We start from the raw sequence: 15,370 nt of genomic DNA on the forward strand, positions 1-15,370 counted from the left end.
CTTTTAGTCCGCACATTGATCGTATACAACGCTTTTGCGCTTTAAAGGTTGTTTCTTTATGAACTGAGTTGCTCCAAAAGATGATGCCATATCTTAACAACGAAGCTACAAGACCATGATAAGCCGTTATCATTGCTTCGCGGTTAACAGTTTTTGATAATTTAAATAATGCAAAGGCCGATGTACTTAGCTTTTTACATATATACTCAATATGATATTTCCAGTTAAGCTGGTCGTTAATCATTAACCCTGAGAATTTTGTAACCTCTACATTCTCTATTTTTGTGTCATTGTAGTTTATGTCCATGTAAATAATTTGTGTTCGTTGTCGGACGTGCATTAAGTTCGTCTTTGTTAAGTTTATTAGTAGATTATTTTCATTTAGCCATTCAATTATACTGTCCAATACGCTACTAATGTCATGTTTATAATCATTCAAATTATCACATTAAATAATTGAGGTGCTGTCTTCAGCAAAGAGCACCATATGATGACGAATAGCATTAGGAAGGTCATTAATATATACCAGGAACAGAAGCGGACCTAGCACACTTCTTGGGGGACGCCGGACATGACGTACTGTTTCTGTGACACATATTTATATTCCCTCTTTCTTTTAGGACATACTGCAGATATTTCCGTGTATTGTTGTCTCTGACTTAGATAAGATTTAATAAGATCCAATGCGTTTCCCCTAATGCCATATCGACTAAGTTTAGATAGTAGTTTACTATGATTTACGTAATCGAATGCTTTAGCCATGTCGGTACAAAGTGCGCACACTGGCTTTCTCTTGTCAACATTTTCCATAATCACACTAAGAAAATCATAAATTGCCATATTGATTGTATATGATACAGGCTACGTTTGTTTTTTTTTCGAATTTTTAATTATTAAGTTAGGAGGATGTAAAAATTTGTATGAAATCTGTTTACCGCTCCTAATTTTTACAATAATCAAAAAATAGAATTAGTCAAACATAGGGGCATAGCTATGGTTAGTAAGTACACATCAAATATCTAAAAATATTTTCCATTATGTCAATATCTAGAGAGGAAAATGGGGACTACGTTTGTAAGGAGAAGCGGCCGTCCCTTTCCTCTTAACAAAGGAATAAATAAATAATACATGATACCAAGAGACCCTTCCGCAAAATAACAGTATAAATAGATATTGTATTGAAATGCGGTGGTCGTTAAATATTCCGTAGAGCGTGTTAAAGGTCAATTTGTCCCGTTTAAAATAAAACTTGCATGGTATGTGCTATCAAAATCGTTGCAGACTTTTCTTGATCTAACTACATAGATAATAGGTATTTACAAGGCAGTTGACATACACATGACCAGATGTATAAGATACCCTATAAAAAGTATCTAAAATACAAGATACTAGAAAGTCAAATTTTTAAATATCACATACATGATGCTTTTGGGAATAGTATTTGAAATACTTACTAGATGCAAGATAAACGACTAACTACGCATTACTAAATACAGACTTTACATCATGGGTAAAGCACACACGACTTTACATCGTGGGTAAAGCACACACGCGCGATAACAATCTTGTATATAAGTCAAGTAAGTAAGCCAAGAAAGTGGTTTATCACTTTTCGACTCTATCACTAATAGTGATTCACTATGCAATTAAAGGCCACTTTCTTGTCTGACTAAATATAAAAATGTCAGAAATGAACCTGTTGGTTTACCTATTCAGTACTTACATGTTTAAATTCTCACCCTTTATGAATTATCATTTATGGCCCTGAATTTGGCGAACGATTAGAAATTTTAGATATATGAATATCTAATTTTTATGTTTTATCAATGATCAATCGTGTCTTTTTTAGTATTATACTTTATAAAGCTATGATTGTCGATTGGTTATTGTACCGAGGTCGATGAAAACACAGTACATCACTATGCCAAAAATATAACCTTTCATAGTTAGGAGAAAATTATATAAAGAATCGAATTCAAGTAATAATTACATAAACAACAAACTGATTTTAATGTTTAGGTCAGGTCCTATAAATTAATTTCATCAAAATTGAACAAAACACCGATTTAAGGTTACCGGTTCATGCGTATTTTTTTCCTTTATGCGATTTACAGCCCTTGATTACACAAGACATTGTCAGATGGGAAACTTCGACCTAACAAATAATAACTTAGCACGTTTCTCAAGAATCTTATAGGAATATAAATAATATAATTAAAAATCAGTAAGATCTCAGCAAGATGACCGCGAAATATTTGAACTAATTTAATACGACTATGTAAATTTTTTACAGTTGACACCTACCTGTGAAATAACGAACATATTTTATTTGGCTGGATTATATTACAACCATTTGACATTTTCCTCAGTTCATCTTATGACAATGCTGAAAAAAACGAAAGAACTTGCGGATTGTTGTCTCACTCACTCATAGACAAAAAGTAATAGCGTGTTGTGAATACGATACCTTTTACTAAGCTCTTATTTTTGCCCGGCTTCTATGCTTTACTTATTATTCTGAGAATAACACTGATGACAGCGTACATTGAAGATAATATTTAATTTGTATGACAGTTAGCGGCATAATCACATATAATCATATTACGAGTAAGTATAATGTATCATATTTTTTCAGATACATTTGCATATAATTTTTAATAATGTCTCAATAACGGCTCGAGCAATTTCGATGAAATTTACAATATAGGGGCGTATGAAAACGACATTTCTATTAAGCTAGGGTTCATTTTGAAAATAATTAGTTGGCCCGAGTTTTCGCGGTAGGCCGGTGGGTACTAAAGTGTAAAGTAATGAATGTAATGATGCGATTTAATTTTTAAACTAGAGGCTAACAAGGCAGAAAAAACGATCCATCCAGGTTTTATTGTTGGTAAGATTAGATTTTAAGTGTTTTTTAACTAAGAAATAAAATATTTGGTTTATACATACATACATATACCTAATCACGCCTATTTCCTGGAGGGGTAGGCAGAGACCACGGATTTCCATTTGCTACGATCCTGACATACCTCTTTCGTTTCTTTTGTTTTATAACATATATTAATTGGGGTGTGTGAAGTCCCCAATCCGCATTGTGCTAACGTGGTTGCTTACGTTGCCACGTGCTGTAGGATGTAAGTATACAGAGTGGCTAAAAAATAAGTGCATTCCCGTTGCCAGGGAGGATTTTGGATTACACTGAGTAACATTTACTATGGGACCAACCACGAAAACGCGAAAAATTTTTTTACCCTCCCATAGAAAATTGACCAGCCAAAATGTATGAAATAGCCAAATTTTTTTTCGCGATTTCGGGGTTGGTCCCAAGTAAAAGTTGCTCAGTATAATCCCAAAACCTCCCTGGAGACGGGAATGCTTTTATATTTTTTATCCACCGTGTATGGTCGTGATGATGACAGAATCATTGTTTACATGATATACCTATACGTATACTAGTCTAATTTCATGAATTTTCTAGTGAATGCCTGCAAAACATAGCAGTAGATAGATTGTTTGCCGCTACTGTATGTTTAAATTATTTACTCTTGTTACAGGCCACACCCGGTATGAACCTTAATTGACCGTCTCCCTTAAAATAGTTTCTTACTAAACGGTTTCTCGGACTCAACGGGCATTAGTAATGAACTGTAAAGGGCCGTCACAATAGATCACTGCTTGGTCGACGTGACACTCACAGGCCCACTACATCCCAACAATAGTAATAATAATACCTCATGTCATTGTATGTGCAAAGTTTCATTACAATCCAACATGAAGTTTTAAAAAGAGAACGAAACTCCGTTTGTGCGGGAAGGTGAAATTCGGCCGAGCTTGCGGGGGACTCTTACACAATAAATACGATAAGTACTACTTACAGATTGTAGACCGACACTTATTACCTGTCCGTCTGTCTACTAAAATAGTTACTGTAGAAAATTCGTATTTCTTTATACTTGAGCGACATAATAAAAGCTTTTTAACAAAGATTTAAAAAAAACTTTCTTTATGCTTGATTTTTTATTCCTTAAGGATTGTTGTAGCCTTAGGATTTGATTTCAGCTTGACACCTTTGCCCATTGCCGAGAAAAGGGTCTTGACAGACGGATAGGCCGGCCGACCGATGGCCTGCCCGACAAAAGTGATTCTATAGGGGCTTCGTTTTATCTTTTTGATTTAGATATACTAGGAATGGATCGATGACTTTGCGTTATCCATACCAATGAGTATATAATAAGATAGAGCGGTACTGTCATAGTAAATTTTGTAACCACTGTAAATTCACTGTCATCTATCGACATACTTTAAAACTAAAATTGAAGATTTAAAAAATACGTTAAAATGTATTTAAATATGGATAAATTATTTTTTTATTTGCAATTATTATTTTTATATGATTTTGACCCATGTTCTTTCACTGGTATGCGTTAAAATTATAAATAACAAACGAAACAGTCAACGCCCTCTATAAGAGTGTAGGCCAAAACTAGTGGCGCCATCTGATCGAGAGTCAAATTTTCGTGATTTTCGAGGCACGTTTTTTCCTTAGACTGTATCCATCTATTACGGAGTTATATCTATCTTTGTCCATACTAATATACTAGATATTATAAATGCGAAAGTGTGTCTGTCTATCTGTTACCTCTTCACGCTTAAACCGTTGATCAGATTTAGTTGAAATTTGGTATACAGATAGTTTTAGTCCCGGGGAAGGACATAGGATACTTTTTATCCCAGAACTCATCCCTCAAGGGGGTGGAAATTTGTATGGGGATATGGGGAATCAATAACCGCTGAACCGATTTAGATGAAACTTGGTATGGGCATAGTTTGAGCTGAGAGGAAGGATATAGAATAATTTTTATCCCCGAAATCATCCCTTAAGGGTGTTAAAAATGGGGTGGAAATTTATAGAGTGGACCAATTTGGAGGTGAAAAACGGGATGGATTTAATAGCAGATTTGTTTAAAAATTAAGGTACCCAAATTACTTATTCCACGCAGACGAAATTGCGGGCAAGCTAGTAACCTTATAACAGCTTTAAAGGCTTTTTTTTATACCAAAGTTATAAGTATAATAGTTTGTCCTGTAATATTTATTATTTTTAAAATGTATACAATAAACCTATAAGATAATATTAAGAGTAAATAAGAGCGATTATAGCGGCTGTTAAGCCCTAGGTGCTTTGTTCGCTGTCATAATTTTTAGAATGTATAAGCTTTGTTAATAAATAAATGAAAATATATATATATTCTAAAATAGGACAGAGTGGAGCTCAGATACTTTACGTACGTATGTACAAACGGCAACACACCTAGCTGTACATCGGTGGACCTTATTACAAAAGGCAGAAGGTCCACTTCACCGATGTACAGTTAACAGTGTGCATTGATACAGCATATCGGATGGCGGCTGTAAATTATACTCGTACAATTGTACACTAGCGTACTGTACACAAACATGTCGCGCGAGGGTTTAAAAACAAGTGAGTCTAAACCGTGAAATTATTTAATGTTAGTATGTCTCAAAACAGTTTAAATTGGTATTTACATACAATACGTATCGTATGTTTACTTTACCTTAGTTTTTATCTGTCGATAAATGAGAAAAGCTTCTCACATTCTAGCATCACGTACATATGCGGGTACTTCGGGTTCCATCTCCTGCACCCTTTGCCAGTCGTTGAACTATAATCTCATTATTCTCCGTTAAACCTACTTAAATGAATACCGATTATTCTACGAGTTATTACTGTTATTAGGGATTGAAAAATGTTTAAAGCTGGGTAAATACTTTACTAATTTTACGAGTAACTGACTAACGATTTTACCTCGACTAAGGCCCACTTGCACCATCCCACTAACCCGGGGTTAACCGGTTAAACCGTTAATCCCGTGTCAAATTGTACTGGCAACCATGGAAACTCCAGGTTTAACCGGTTAACCCCGGATTAGTGAATGGTGCAAGTGGCTCTAAAGGTTTTATACATTCGTATCATATCCCACTTAAAGACTGTACACGATGAAACCCGGCCACGCATGATGTAGTAAATCTTTTAAATGAATGTACATTTTCAAGTAGCACTTTTACCTTAATAATTTGTGGTTATCTTATCAAACTATAAGGTAAAAAGATTAACTAAAGCCCCTCTTGCATGTAGTTGTGTACAGTTTACAAAAACGCGTTAAATATATAGCCAAAGATAGATATAACTCTGTAATAGATGGATACAGTCTAAGGAAAAAACGTGCCTCGAAAATCACGAAAATTTGATTCTTGATCAGATGGCACCACTAGTTTTGGCCTACTCTCGTATAAAGGGCATTGACGGTTTCGTTTGTTATTTATAATTTTAACGCATATCAGTGAAAGAACATGGGTCAAAATCATATAAAAATAATTAATGCAAATAAAAAATCATTTATCCATATTTAAATCCATTTTAACGTATTTTTATAAATCTTCATTTTTAGTTTTAAAGTATGTCGATAGATGGCAGTGAATTTACAGTGGTTTCAAAATTTACTATGACAGTACCGCTCTATCTTATTATATCCTCTTTGCTACAGCGTAGACAATTATTTCTCATTAACCTTTATAAAAAATAAATTATGAGTGAACTAAATTAATCAACAAACCCCGTTAGTAGTGTTGGAATTCATTGAAAATAAGGGTTGGCAATACCAGATAGTTTTAATAGATATACCGTAGGGAACACTAATTTTACCAAACGCCCATAACTAAATATTTTTAGGTTCCGTACCTCAAAAGAAAAAAAAAACGGAACCCTTATAGGATCACTTGTGCGTCTGTCTGCCTGTCCGCCTGTCACAGCCTATTTTCTCCGAAACTACTGGATCAATTAAGTTGAAATTTAGTACACATAATTATGAAAATTTGTGACCCAAAGACAGGCATGTAACGTAAACAAATAAATTGTAAACATGGGGGCCACTTTTGGGGGGTAAATGAGAAAATTAAAAAATAAAGTTTTTTAACCTATATCGTGTTATATCTAATGAAAGAGCTCATTGCTCACAATGAGCAAAATTCAAATTATAAAAATATATACTTGAGATTCTCAAATCTCAAGTATATATATTTTATAATTTTAGGACTGTGTAAGTTTAGGAGTTACTCAAGAAAATAGGTAAAAAATGACCATTCCCCCCTTTATTTATCTCCGAAAGTACTGTACGAAAGTATCTAAAATTTTGAAAAAAAAAATACACAAAATAGTTCTTTACCCGTAGATGACAGGAAAACCTATTAGTAATGTGCAGTCAAGCGTGAATCGGACTTAATTACTTAGTTTTTAACCGACCCCTACGGGTTTTTTAGACATTTCACTGACGTTTCACAAAAAAAATACATTGTTAAAAATAATGTAATGTACGGAACCCTTGGAACGAGAGTCCGACTCGCACTTGGCCGGTCTTTTGTATGGAAACGAAACTGGTATTTTTCGTTCTTTGTTAATTATTTCATTTCTGATTGGGCAATCTGATTATACGAAGTCGTTACCTAAAAACACAACCGAGTCCTTCATATAAAGTATAAAATAATTCGAAATATATAGTTATTTCCAAGTTTTTTGCACAAAAAAACCGGTTCCGATCCCTGGTTACCATAGCAGAGGAAACGGATAGCCGAAAATGCAGGTAGGCAGTAGGCACTTGTCGTGGAGGAGTTCCGTGCTGGACTTCATTAAATTCTACTTCATCAAAAAAATATACTTGAATGGAAATGAAAACATTCAAGGAGTTCCCTCTGTTCTTTGTGTCAAATAACGCTATCAGGACTGGACTATAATAATTACATAAAAAATTATAACTTTCCAAAAATAAACCGAGATAAGAACCTCGTTATAAACTTTTCAAAGTCGTTTACCGCAGAAGAGGTATTCGTACTTATTAGAAATTCGTCATGACTTCCTTAGTTGCAACAATGTCCAAAGTTGCCCACATAAAAGTTTAGGGTATTTCTATTCAATTTTTGCAAATTGCTAAATGTTTCTAGATAAAAATTAACAAACGCGTGAACATTGGAACATAATATATAAATGCAGGGTAAAATGATTATCGAATGTTACGTTAAGTAAGTTAAGTGCAGCGTTACCAGTTCAAAGGCTTCGAAGCATAATCTCTTTATAAGCATTTAAGCGCAGTCGTCTTAGAGAGATAGATCAAGTTCCGGGTGCATCCCGTGAAGTGTAAACTCGCCCAGTTGTTGAACCCCAATGTCGAACTCGGCGAAGTTCAGCCTTAACTTGAGGCGACAACATATCGCGACGGTTATTATTTATTAACTTATTATTTATTGCTTTGGCAACCTGCCTTATATTTATTAAAGCTGCTGATGGTACGTAGGATGCGTTGGGTTAAGATTGAACGGGTTTTTCATGCGGGGTAAGATGAAGAGTCGTCCGTAATGCTTCGGCATAGGGACGATTTTTTGTCTTACACCCTACAACGCACCCTACCTATCTTCGACAGGTTATCGCTACTAAACTTTCGGTTCTTTTTAATAACTGAGAAAACGATATTTTGTCCATGAAATTATGAATACCATATATCATACACTATATTTCTTATTACTTACATTCCTAAGACTCCGAACTGAAACCTTTTAATTTGCAAAAAAACTTGCAATAGCAATACGTAGGTAATCCTATATGATAAACAAGTATTTATTTCAATATTAATTTTAGATACAACTTGTATCATCATCATTAAAAGTTGTAGTATTTATAGCGTCAATTCAGCCTCATTATATAATGAAGCTGAATCCCCTATAGATCCTATATCTATGGATATTATGTCAAATAACTAATTAAAAACAAGATATTTAATGCAAGTAGATTAGCTCGGGACCTCGGGTTGATGGCTCTTTAGGATCAATTTTAGACTTGTGTAGGATGTAGGATGCTATCCAAAATAACTTTTGTACTTAATGCAATAATCGCTCTTATATATGTAAAATTTATTCTAAACAACAAACGAATGTACAGACAACAATGCAGTTACTTAGTATTTATACATGTGTAAATTAATTATCCTACAATATATTTGAGACAATATCTATGACATGAATAATTTGCATGCCTAAGTAAGACGATAATTAGTGATTATAATAATATCGGATTATATTAAGTGAGCGGGTAACCCTTACATATATTTACATACTATTAACATGGTCAATCCAGAAATCGGCGGCGAGATCCCCTATCTGCATGAAACGTAGTCATGTACACCCAGCTTGCAGCTACATACTAACAAAATTGCATGGCCAGTCAAAGTCAATATATTCATTATTCAAATAAGCCTAGCAACAAGCGCTTTTAAATTGCAAAGTTTTACAAATATTACCTTAATCTAAATACGTATAGATATGTCAAACTTAATAATAAGAATTTCACAAAAGGATCTTCAAATACCAAAATTGTATAAAAAGATACCTCTAGAAACTTTCTAGAATAAAAATATAAATGTCAAAAAATACGGATCACCGAATATATTTAGGTAGGCACTTTATGAATGTATCCATTTCAATACGCTGGACAGTCTACATCAAAGAAATGTTTACATTTTACGCCTTATTATATTACAAAGGAGTACGATGCCATAGTGTTAACATACTAAACATAAAACTAGAGGTTATTTATAAACTAACCTCTGTGAGCATATTCATCCGAAAGTTGTTATATTGCCTCCACCCCCTCCCCTTTTGTAATCACGTACTAAATTTCCGTACAGTCTGTCTGTCAGGACGACCGGTCTGGCCTAGTGGGTAGTGACCTTGCCTGTGAAGCCGATGGCCCTGGGTTCGAATCCTGGTATGGGTGTTTTATATGTATATAAGTATGTAATTATCTATATAGCTATGTATATCGTCGCCTAGCTCCCATAGTATAAGCTTTGCTTAGTTTGGGGCTAGGTTGATCTGTGTAAGTTGTCCCCTAATATATAAAAAATAAAATAAACCACTTTAGGGGATCAATTTCAAATCAATATAGGTACATGTCCTATGTCTAGGTTATAAACGTGTGTGCCAATTTTCATCGAAATCCGTTCAGCCGTTTTTGCATCAAGGAGGAACAAGCATCCAACTTTCATGTTCACAAAGTAAAACAAATATTGACGTTATGTAACGAATGAGCACAGATGTGGTTAACATAGTTACATCAAATTGTGTAAATATATTTTCCATAATGTCAATAGCCAGAGAGGAAAATGGGGACTACGTTTGTATGGAAAAGCGGTCCTCCACTATCCTCTTAACAATATCTGGTAGGTACCTAAGTGTAACAGTAATGTCATTTATTTTAACTTTACAATTGCAAACAAAGGTTGAACAATATAAAGGTCGTTTGTTTTTAGTATGTTTAATAGATAATTTTTCTATTAATAACCTTGGAGGATATAACTAACGGAGACGCTGTCTGTAATTTGCTGTACAAAAATTTGAAAAGTAATAAAATAATAAACAATCAAATTTGAAAATTTAAGAAAAATTTACTAGACGTCATTGTTTAACAAAGAAACAAATTGACCAAGCTTCGTACTGAATAAATCGATTGGCCTATTGTCTACTTAAACGGTTGCTTTTAATTTATAAATGAAAGCAAAGCGGTTTAAACAGATGAGAACGGCAGACTTTAAGAGGTTTACAGCGGATCCGAGGTACCCTCTAGCTTTACGTGTAGATTGTTGCGAGGTAGCCTCATACCTACCCTCATAGCTAAGATAAGAAAGTAAAATTGGTCGAGCGGGATTTTAACTAGTAGCCGTTTATTCTTAATAGTTCTAGTAAGAACTCCGTAGAGACTGAAAAGCACGTTTTTGTATGTCTTGGCACTTATACCATGTGTTATCTTAATCTTTGGTTTTACTACATTTATACTGCATTATTAGATTATTAGTAAGAATAATGTGTAGTTCTATAAAGACTGTACACGATATACCCGGCTGAATAAAATGCATAATCTGGTATATTTTTTTACCGAATGGTCATATTCAAGCAGTTATTTTATTTTAATAATATGTATACACGGTGTTTCCTGTAACAGGAGCAATAAATTAAACTGGAGGCTGTACGCCTCAAACTGAACAACATTTGTTCAGCAACTTTTTAAAATTATGAAATTTTTAGAGTACCTATACCTTTTTCATACAAATTAAATATTATTTTCAATGTACGCTGCCATCTGTGTGTTGAACGTTGCTTGTCTTAGAATAAACTTTAAAGTGTAATGAAAATCAAAACACGTTATTTTTAAAAGTTGCTAAACAAATGTTGGTCAGTTTGAGAAGTACAGCCTACAGCTTAATTTAATGCTGCTATTACAGGAAACACCCGGTATACAGTGTGTAAAGATAAGTCAGGCCCTGGAGGGAAACTACCTTAAATCCTTAAGCTGGCTCATTTTACTTAAAGGAGACATTCCTTTATTTTTAAAAAGAAACAAAACTGTATTCAAAGATTTTCTAAAACTCGCTTGCCTCGCCCGGGTCTCGAATCAACTAAAATTAAAAAACAAAAACTATTTTATTATACTATTTGATAGTATTATTATTCAGCATAAAAAATTTCTAACAAACATTTGGTCTTAAAAATAAAAATAATCGTTAAATCTAACATTAACTTCATTTTACTATCAATTTGTTACACTTAAATTATTTAACTGATAAATTGTTCGAAATGAGCCCCCTCGTTCCGGCTACACAAAATTAGTCGCCGTTGAAATTAATTTCTTGTAGCCTTCAGCAAAGTGTTGTGGTGTATGCCCCTAATAACATTTTCTACCGCAACCCTTACCTCTTGAACGGTTTCATAATAGCAAGTTTAGAGGTATTACTATACCATTAAACGATTTTCTTATCGAAGATTTCAACAAGGTACTTAGCGATAAATTAGCAAGCGTGTACTTCATACGAAGTGTTGAAAGTGAACAGTAACCAAATGTTTGTTAGAGAAATTTTATCCTGAATAATAATACTATCGATTAGTATAATAAAATAGCTTTTTTTTTATCTTTAGTTGGTTCGAGTCCCGGGCGAGGCAAGCGAGTTTTAGAAAATCTTTGAATGCAGTTTTGTTTCTTTAAAAAAATAAAGGAATGTCTCCTTTAAGTAAAATGAGCCAGCTTAAGGATTTAAGTTAGTTTCTCTCCAGGGCCCGACTTATCTCTCCACACTGTTTAGTACTATTTAGTAAAAATACAATCATAAACTAAAATAGATATCATACCTACACTAAAGAAAACGTGACCAAGACGTCCTGTTAAATTTATATATAGTATAGTGTGACTACTTAAAAAACATAAATCAAAAATATTTCATAAAAATAATTTGACTTGTTCCCTAGTTAAATACAATCATATGTATGGGCGTGTGTGAGTTTTCGCCGAATATTTACCATCATATCTTTAAATTTTGTCCAGTTTTTTTATCTTCACTCGCTTCCTGCTACAAATCCACAATTGTGTTTATATTTTTACAAGCGGTTTTGTGCATATTAGGATGTGGTCTTACCAAAAAAAAATGTTTGAAACTTTTCTACTTAAGGTAGTAAGGAAAACTTTCTACTCCAAGCACTGAAAGTCGTTTTCGTATGGGAAGCAGTTTTTGGACAAAAAGTCTAATTCGCCAAAGTTAAAACACCTCAGAACTATCTCAATCTGAATACTTTAATAAAGAGAAAGATAATTTAATAAGGTATAATTTGGCTTATCTAATTAAAAATAACAAAATGTTTTTAACAGGAGAATTTGGTAGACTGACAAAAGACCGTGCAGTGGACAAAAAATTTTAGGTAAGTACCTACTGTGGAATATATAATGCTCAAAGTCACAGACAACCTAATGTTATATTGTGTTTGTAATTTTGTTATGGAGTTTGATAACCACAAAATATAAACAGTCGTGTAAAAAGTGCTGCTTGGAAATGCACATTCATTTAAAATATTTACCATAGGTATCATGCGTGGCCGGGTTTTTTCGTGTACAGTCTTTATGTGTGTCTCTGGCCTGTCAGTTGTTCGGAACTGTCAACTTTTTGTTCTAACTGACAGGCTGATATCATCCGGCGGACTGGTAATCAGTGGGCCCCTTTAGGTTAGGTCAAGAAATGAGTAACAATTCGAATAAATTATTAATAAACGCCTTTGGTACAGTCAATCTAAAGTAGCGGATCAGACTACGCCTTTCTCTAACAGTATACAAAAAGAGACCTATATTAGAACAATTAGACTGTAAGATATACTTTTGAATGCGAACTGCAGAGATTTATGTCTATAATTGGGAAAGTATTTCAGGCTGGCAGATGTTTTTTGCGCGTTGTTTCATCCGCTACTACTATTTTTTCATGGAAAAGTAGAGGTGTTAAAAAATAATAACGGAAAACGCAAGTTTAAAAAATAATGTTTAAAGTGCCTAGTTGAATTTAACGTCTTAAGGTGGGCGAAGTTTCAGCCAGTGGGATGTCTGGTTGATATATTTTCCAGCAGGTGGCATTTATATTAGAGGAGTATGGGGCTTAAAGTAGCAGAGGTAAATAGTAACAAGCGAATATCTAAAGAACTGTACATTGCACATGACTGGTGTTTTGTAAATACACTATCCTCTAATCAGCATACTGAGTGAATTCTGAGCGGTGAATGTGTTTTGGCACGAAGCATTCATTTTCTATTTACCTCCTAAAGCATTTTTTGTTGTGTCTTCTTTCTTTAATTTAGGTATAAATCTTAATAATAAATGCAGTAGGTATACATGTAGTAAAACTTAAGTATGCATTTTAAAGCTAAGTTACGAATATTTACATTGAAAGCCATGAAGTTACATTTAGGTAACAGGGATTCTGGATTCATGCAGATGCATCAATCCAGAATCCCTTTAGTACACAATTTTCGCGCTAGTTGAAAGGCCAAGCGCGCACTACGATTTTAATTTTGCTACACAGTTTTAGAATCGCGCTGTAATACATATTTTTGTCGTATATGCGCGCACTGACATGTAAACACATACGTTGCATTTCTGCGACAAAATTATCGCACGACACAAAATCGTAGTGCGCGTTTGGCCGAAATCAAAATATGGATTAGATCATTATAAAGATAAAGATAATTATTATAATTATTCTATCTAAGTTATGCTTTCAGATTTTACTGAAGTTGCAGTTGTAGTTTTGTCTAGGTGACATTGGGATGCCAACTGCAGATGCATTACTGTTACTGTTACTGTTATCTGTCAAATAAGTCATGACTGACAGTAAAAAATCCAAAATATATTAAAATTAATCCAGCTTTGATGATTCATTTGAAGACAAGTCACATTTCCCGAAATTGCAATCTAATTTGAACCTTAAATCGGAATGCTAAAGTTGTAAATCTATTGGCGCGTATGTGGTCGATAAATCGTACTATGCCTGGAAAACGGTTAAAATGATGTGTGTTTATTGGAGTTTTATGAGACGCATAGATGCTAGATAATCGCCGTAAATGCATATAGTAATCGTCCTGTCTATTGTCTGAATTGTAGAAAAAGCTCTTAAGTAACATTCGGACACCTTAAAATATTCCATTAGTACCTAGTAGGCATATCTAATGAGGAGTAGATTTGAGTATTGTATTAAATGTTCTATAGAACAACGGTCAAATCACACTAAGTAAAAACATAATAATATTCTATTAGTATTTTTATTAAGTAGGTATCTAAGGTTTTTATTGATGTTCCGGTCAATATGTGTTAACGTTGATAACTTATCATTCATGACATGCAGGTATAACAGTACAAATGTATGAAGTAGGCACGTGTGATGAATAAAAATGTCATACGCCATCACGAGTTCACGACATTATAATTATAATTACAGTCTACAAAAATCTTTTCTGAAATTGTAATTTTGTAATACCCAAGTTTGATACAATAAAGGGATTTGCTAGAAATATTTTTCATAACGCAAAAAAGTGCCGCGAAAATACCTACATAGACGTGACAAAACTAAACAAGAAGGCTTTCCATTAAGGTGCGAATGAATATTTTGGAATTTCACAAAATGGATGACGCTCAGTCGTCGTGTCAGAAGGCTTTTGTTATCTGCGCGTTATTTTTCAGGGGTTTTGGATTCCGCGGACAAAGCGGGCCGCATATTTCACTAGGCTCTAATCTCGTTAGTCGCTCACAGAGTTTAAGCAAGTTTTTACACTTTCGCGCGTTTTTTCTGTTGATTTATTTGGCTCGGTTCAGCAGATATTTTAGCGACAATTAGGTGAAGTTACCGCATAGGTACCTAATATTTTACCGGTGTTGTATAAATTCCATACCGCTCTGTATAAGATGAATAATGAGCAATTTAATTTATCTTATATACTTATG

At 33.9% G+C, this 15,370-nt stretch overlaps 1 protein-coding gene and 1 long non-coding RNA gene across 2 annotated transcripts in view; one reads left to right on the forward strand and one right to left on the reverse strand.

Annotated features, from left to right (window-relative positions):
- The window catches only part of LOC134754512 (uncharacterized), a 348,665-nt gene that overhangs the window by 178,741 nt on the left and 154,554 nt on the right, over positions 1–15,370 (reverse strand). The window lies entirely within an intron of this gene.
- The window catches only part of LOC134754266 (insulin-like growth factor-binding protein complex acid labile subunit), a 74,733-nt gene that overhangs the window by 56,949 nt on the left and 2,414 nt on the right, over positions 1–15,370 (forward strand). The gene's annotated exons all lie outside the window — the stretch shown is intronic.

The sequence above is a fragment of the Cydia strobilella genome, chromosome Z (genome assembly GCF_947568885.1).
Source record: "Cydia strobilella chromosome Z, ilCydStro3.1, whole genome shotgun sequence".
Lineage (NCBI taxonomy): Eukaryota > Metazoa > Arthropoda > Insecta > Lepidoptera > Tortricidae > Cydia > Cydia strobilella.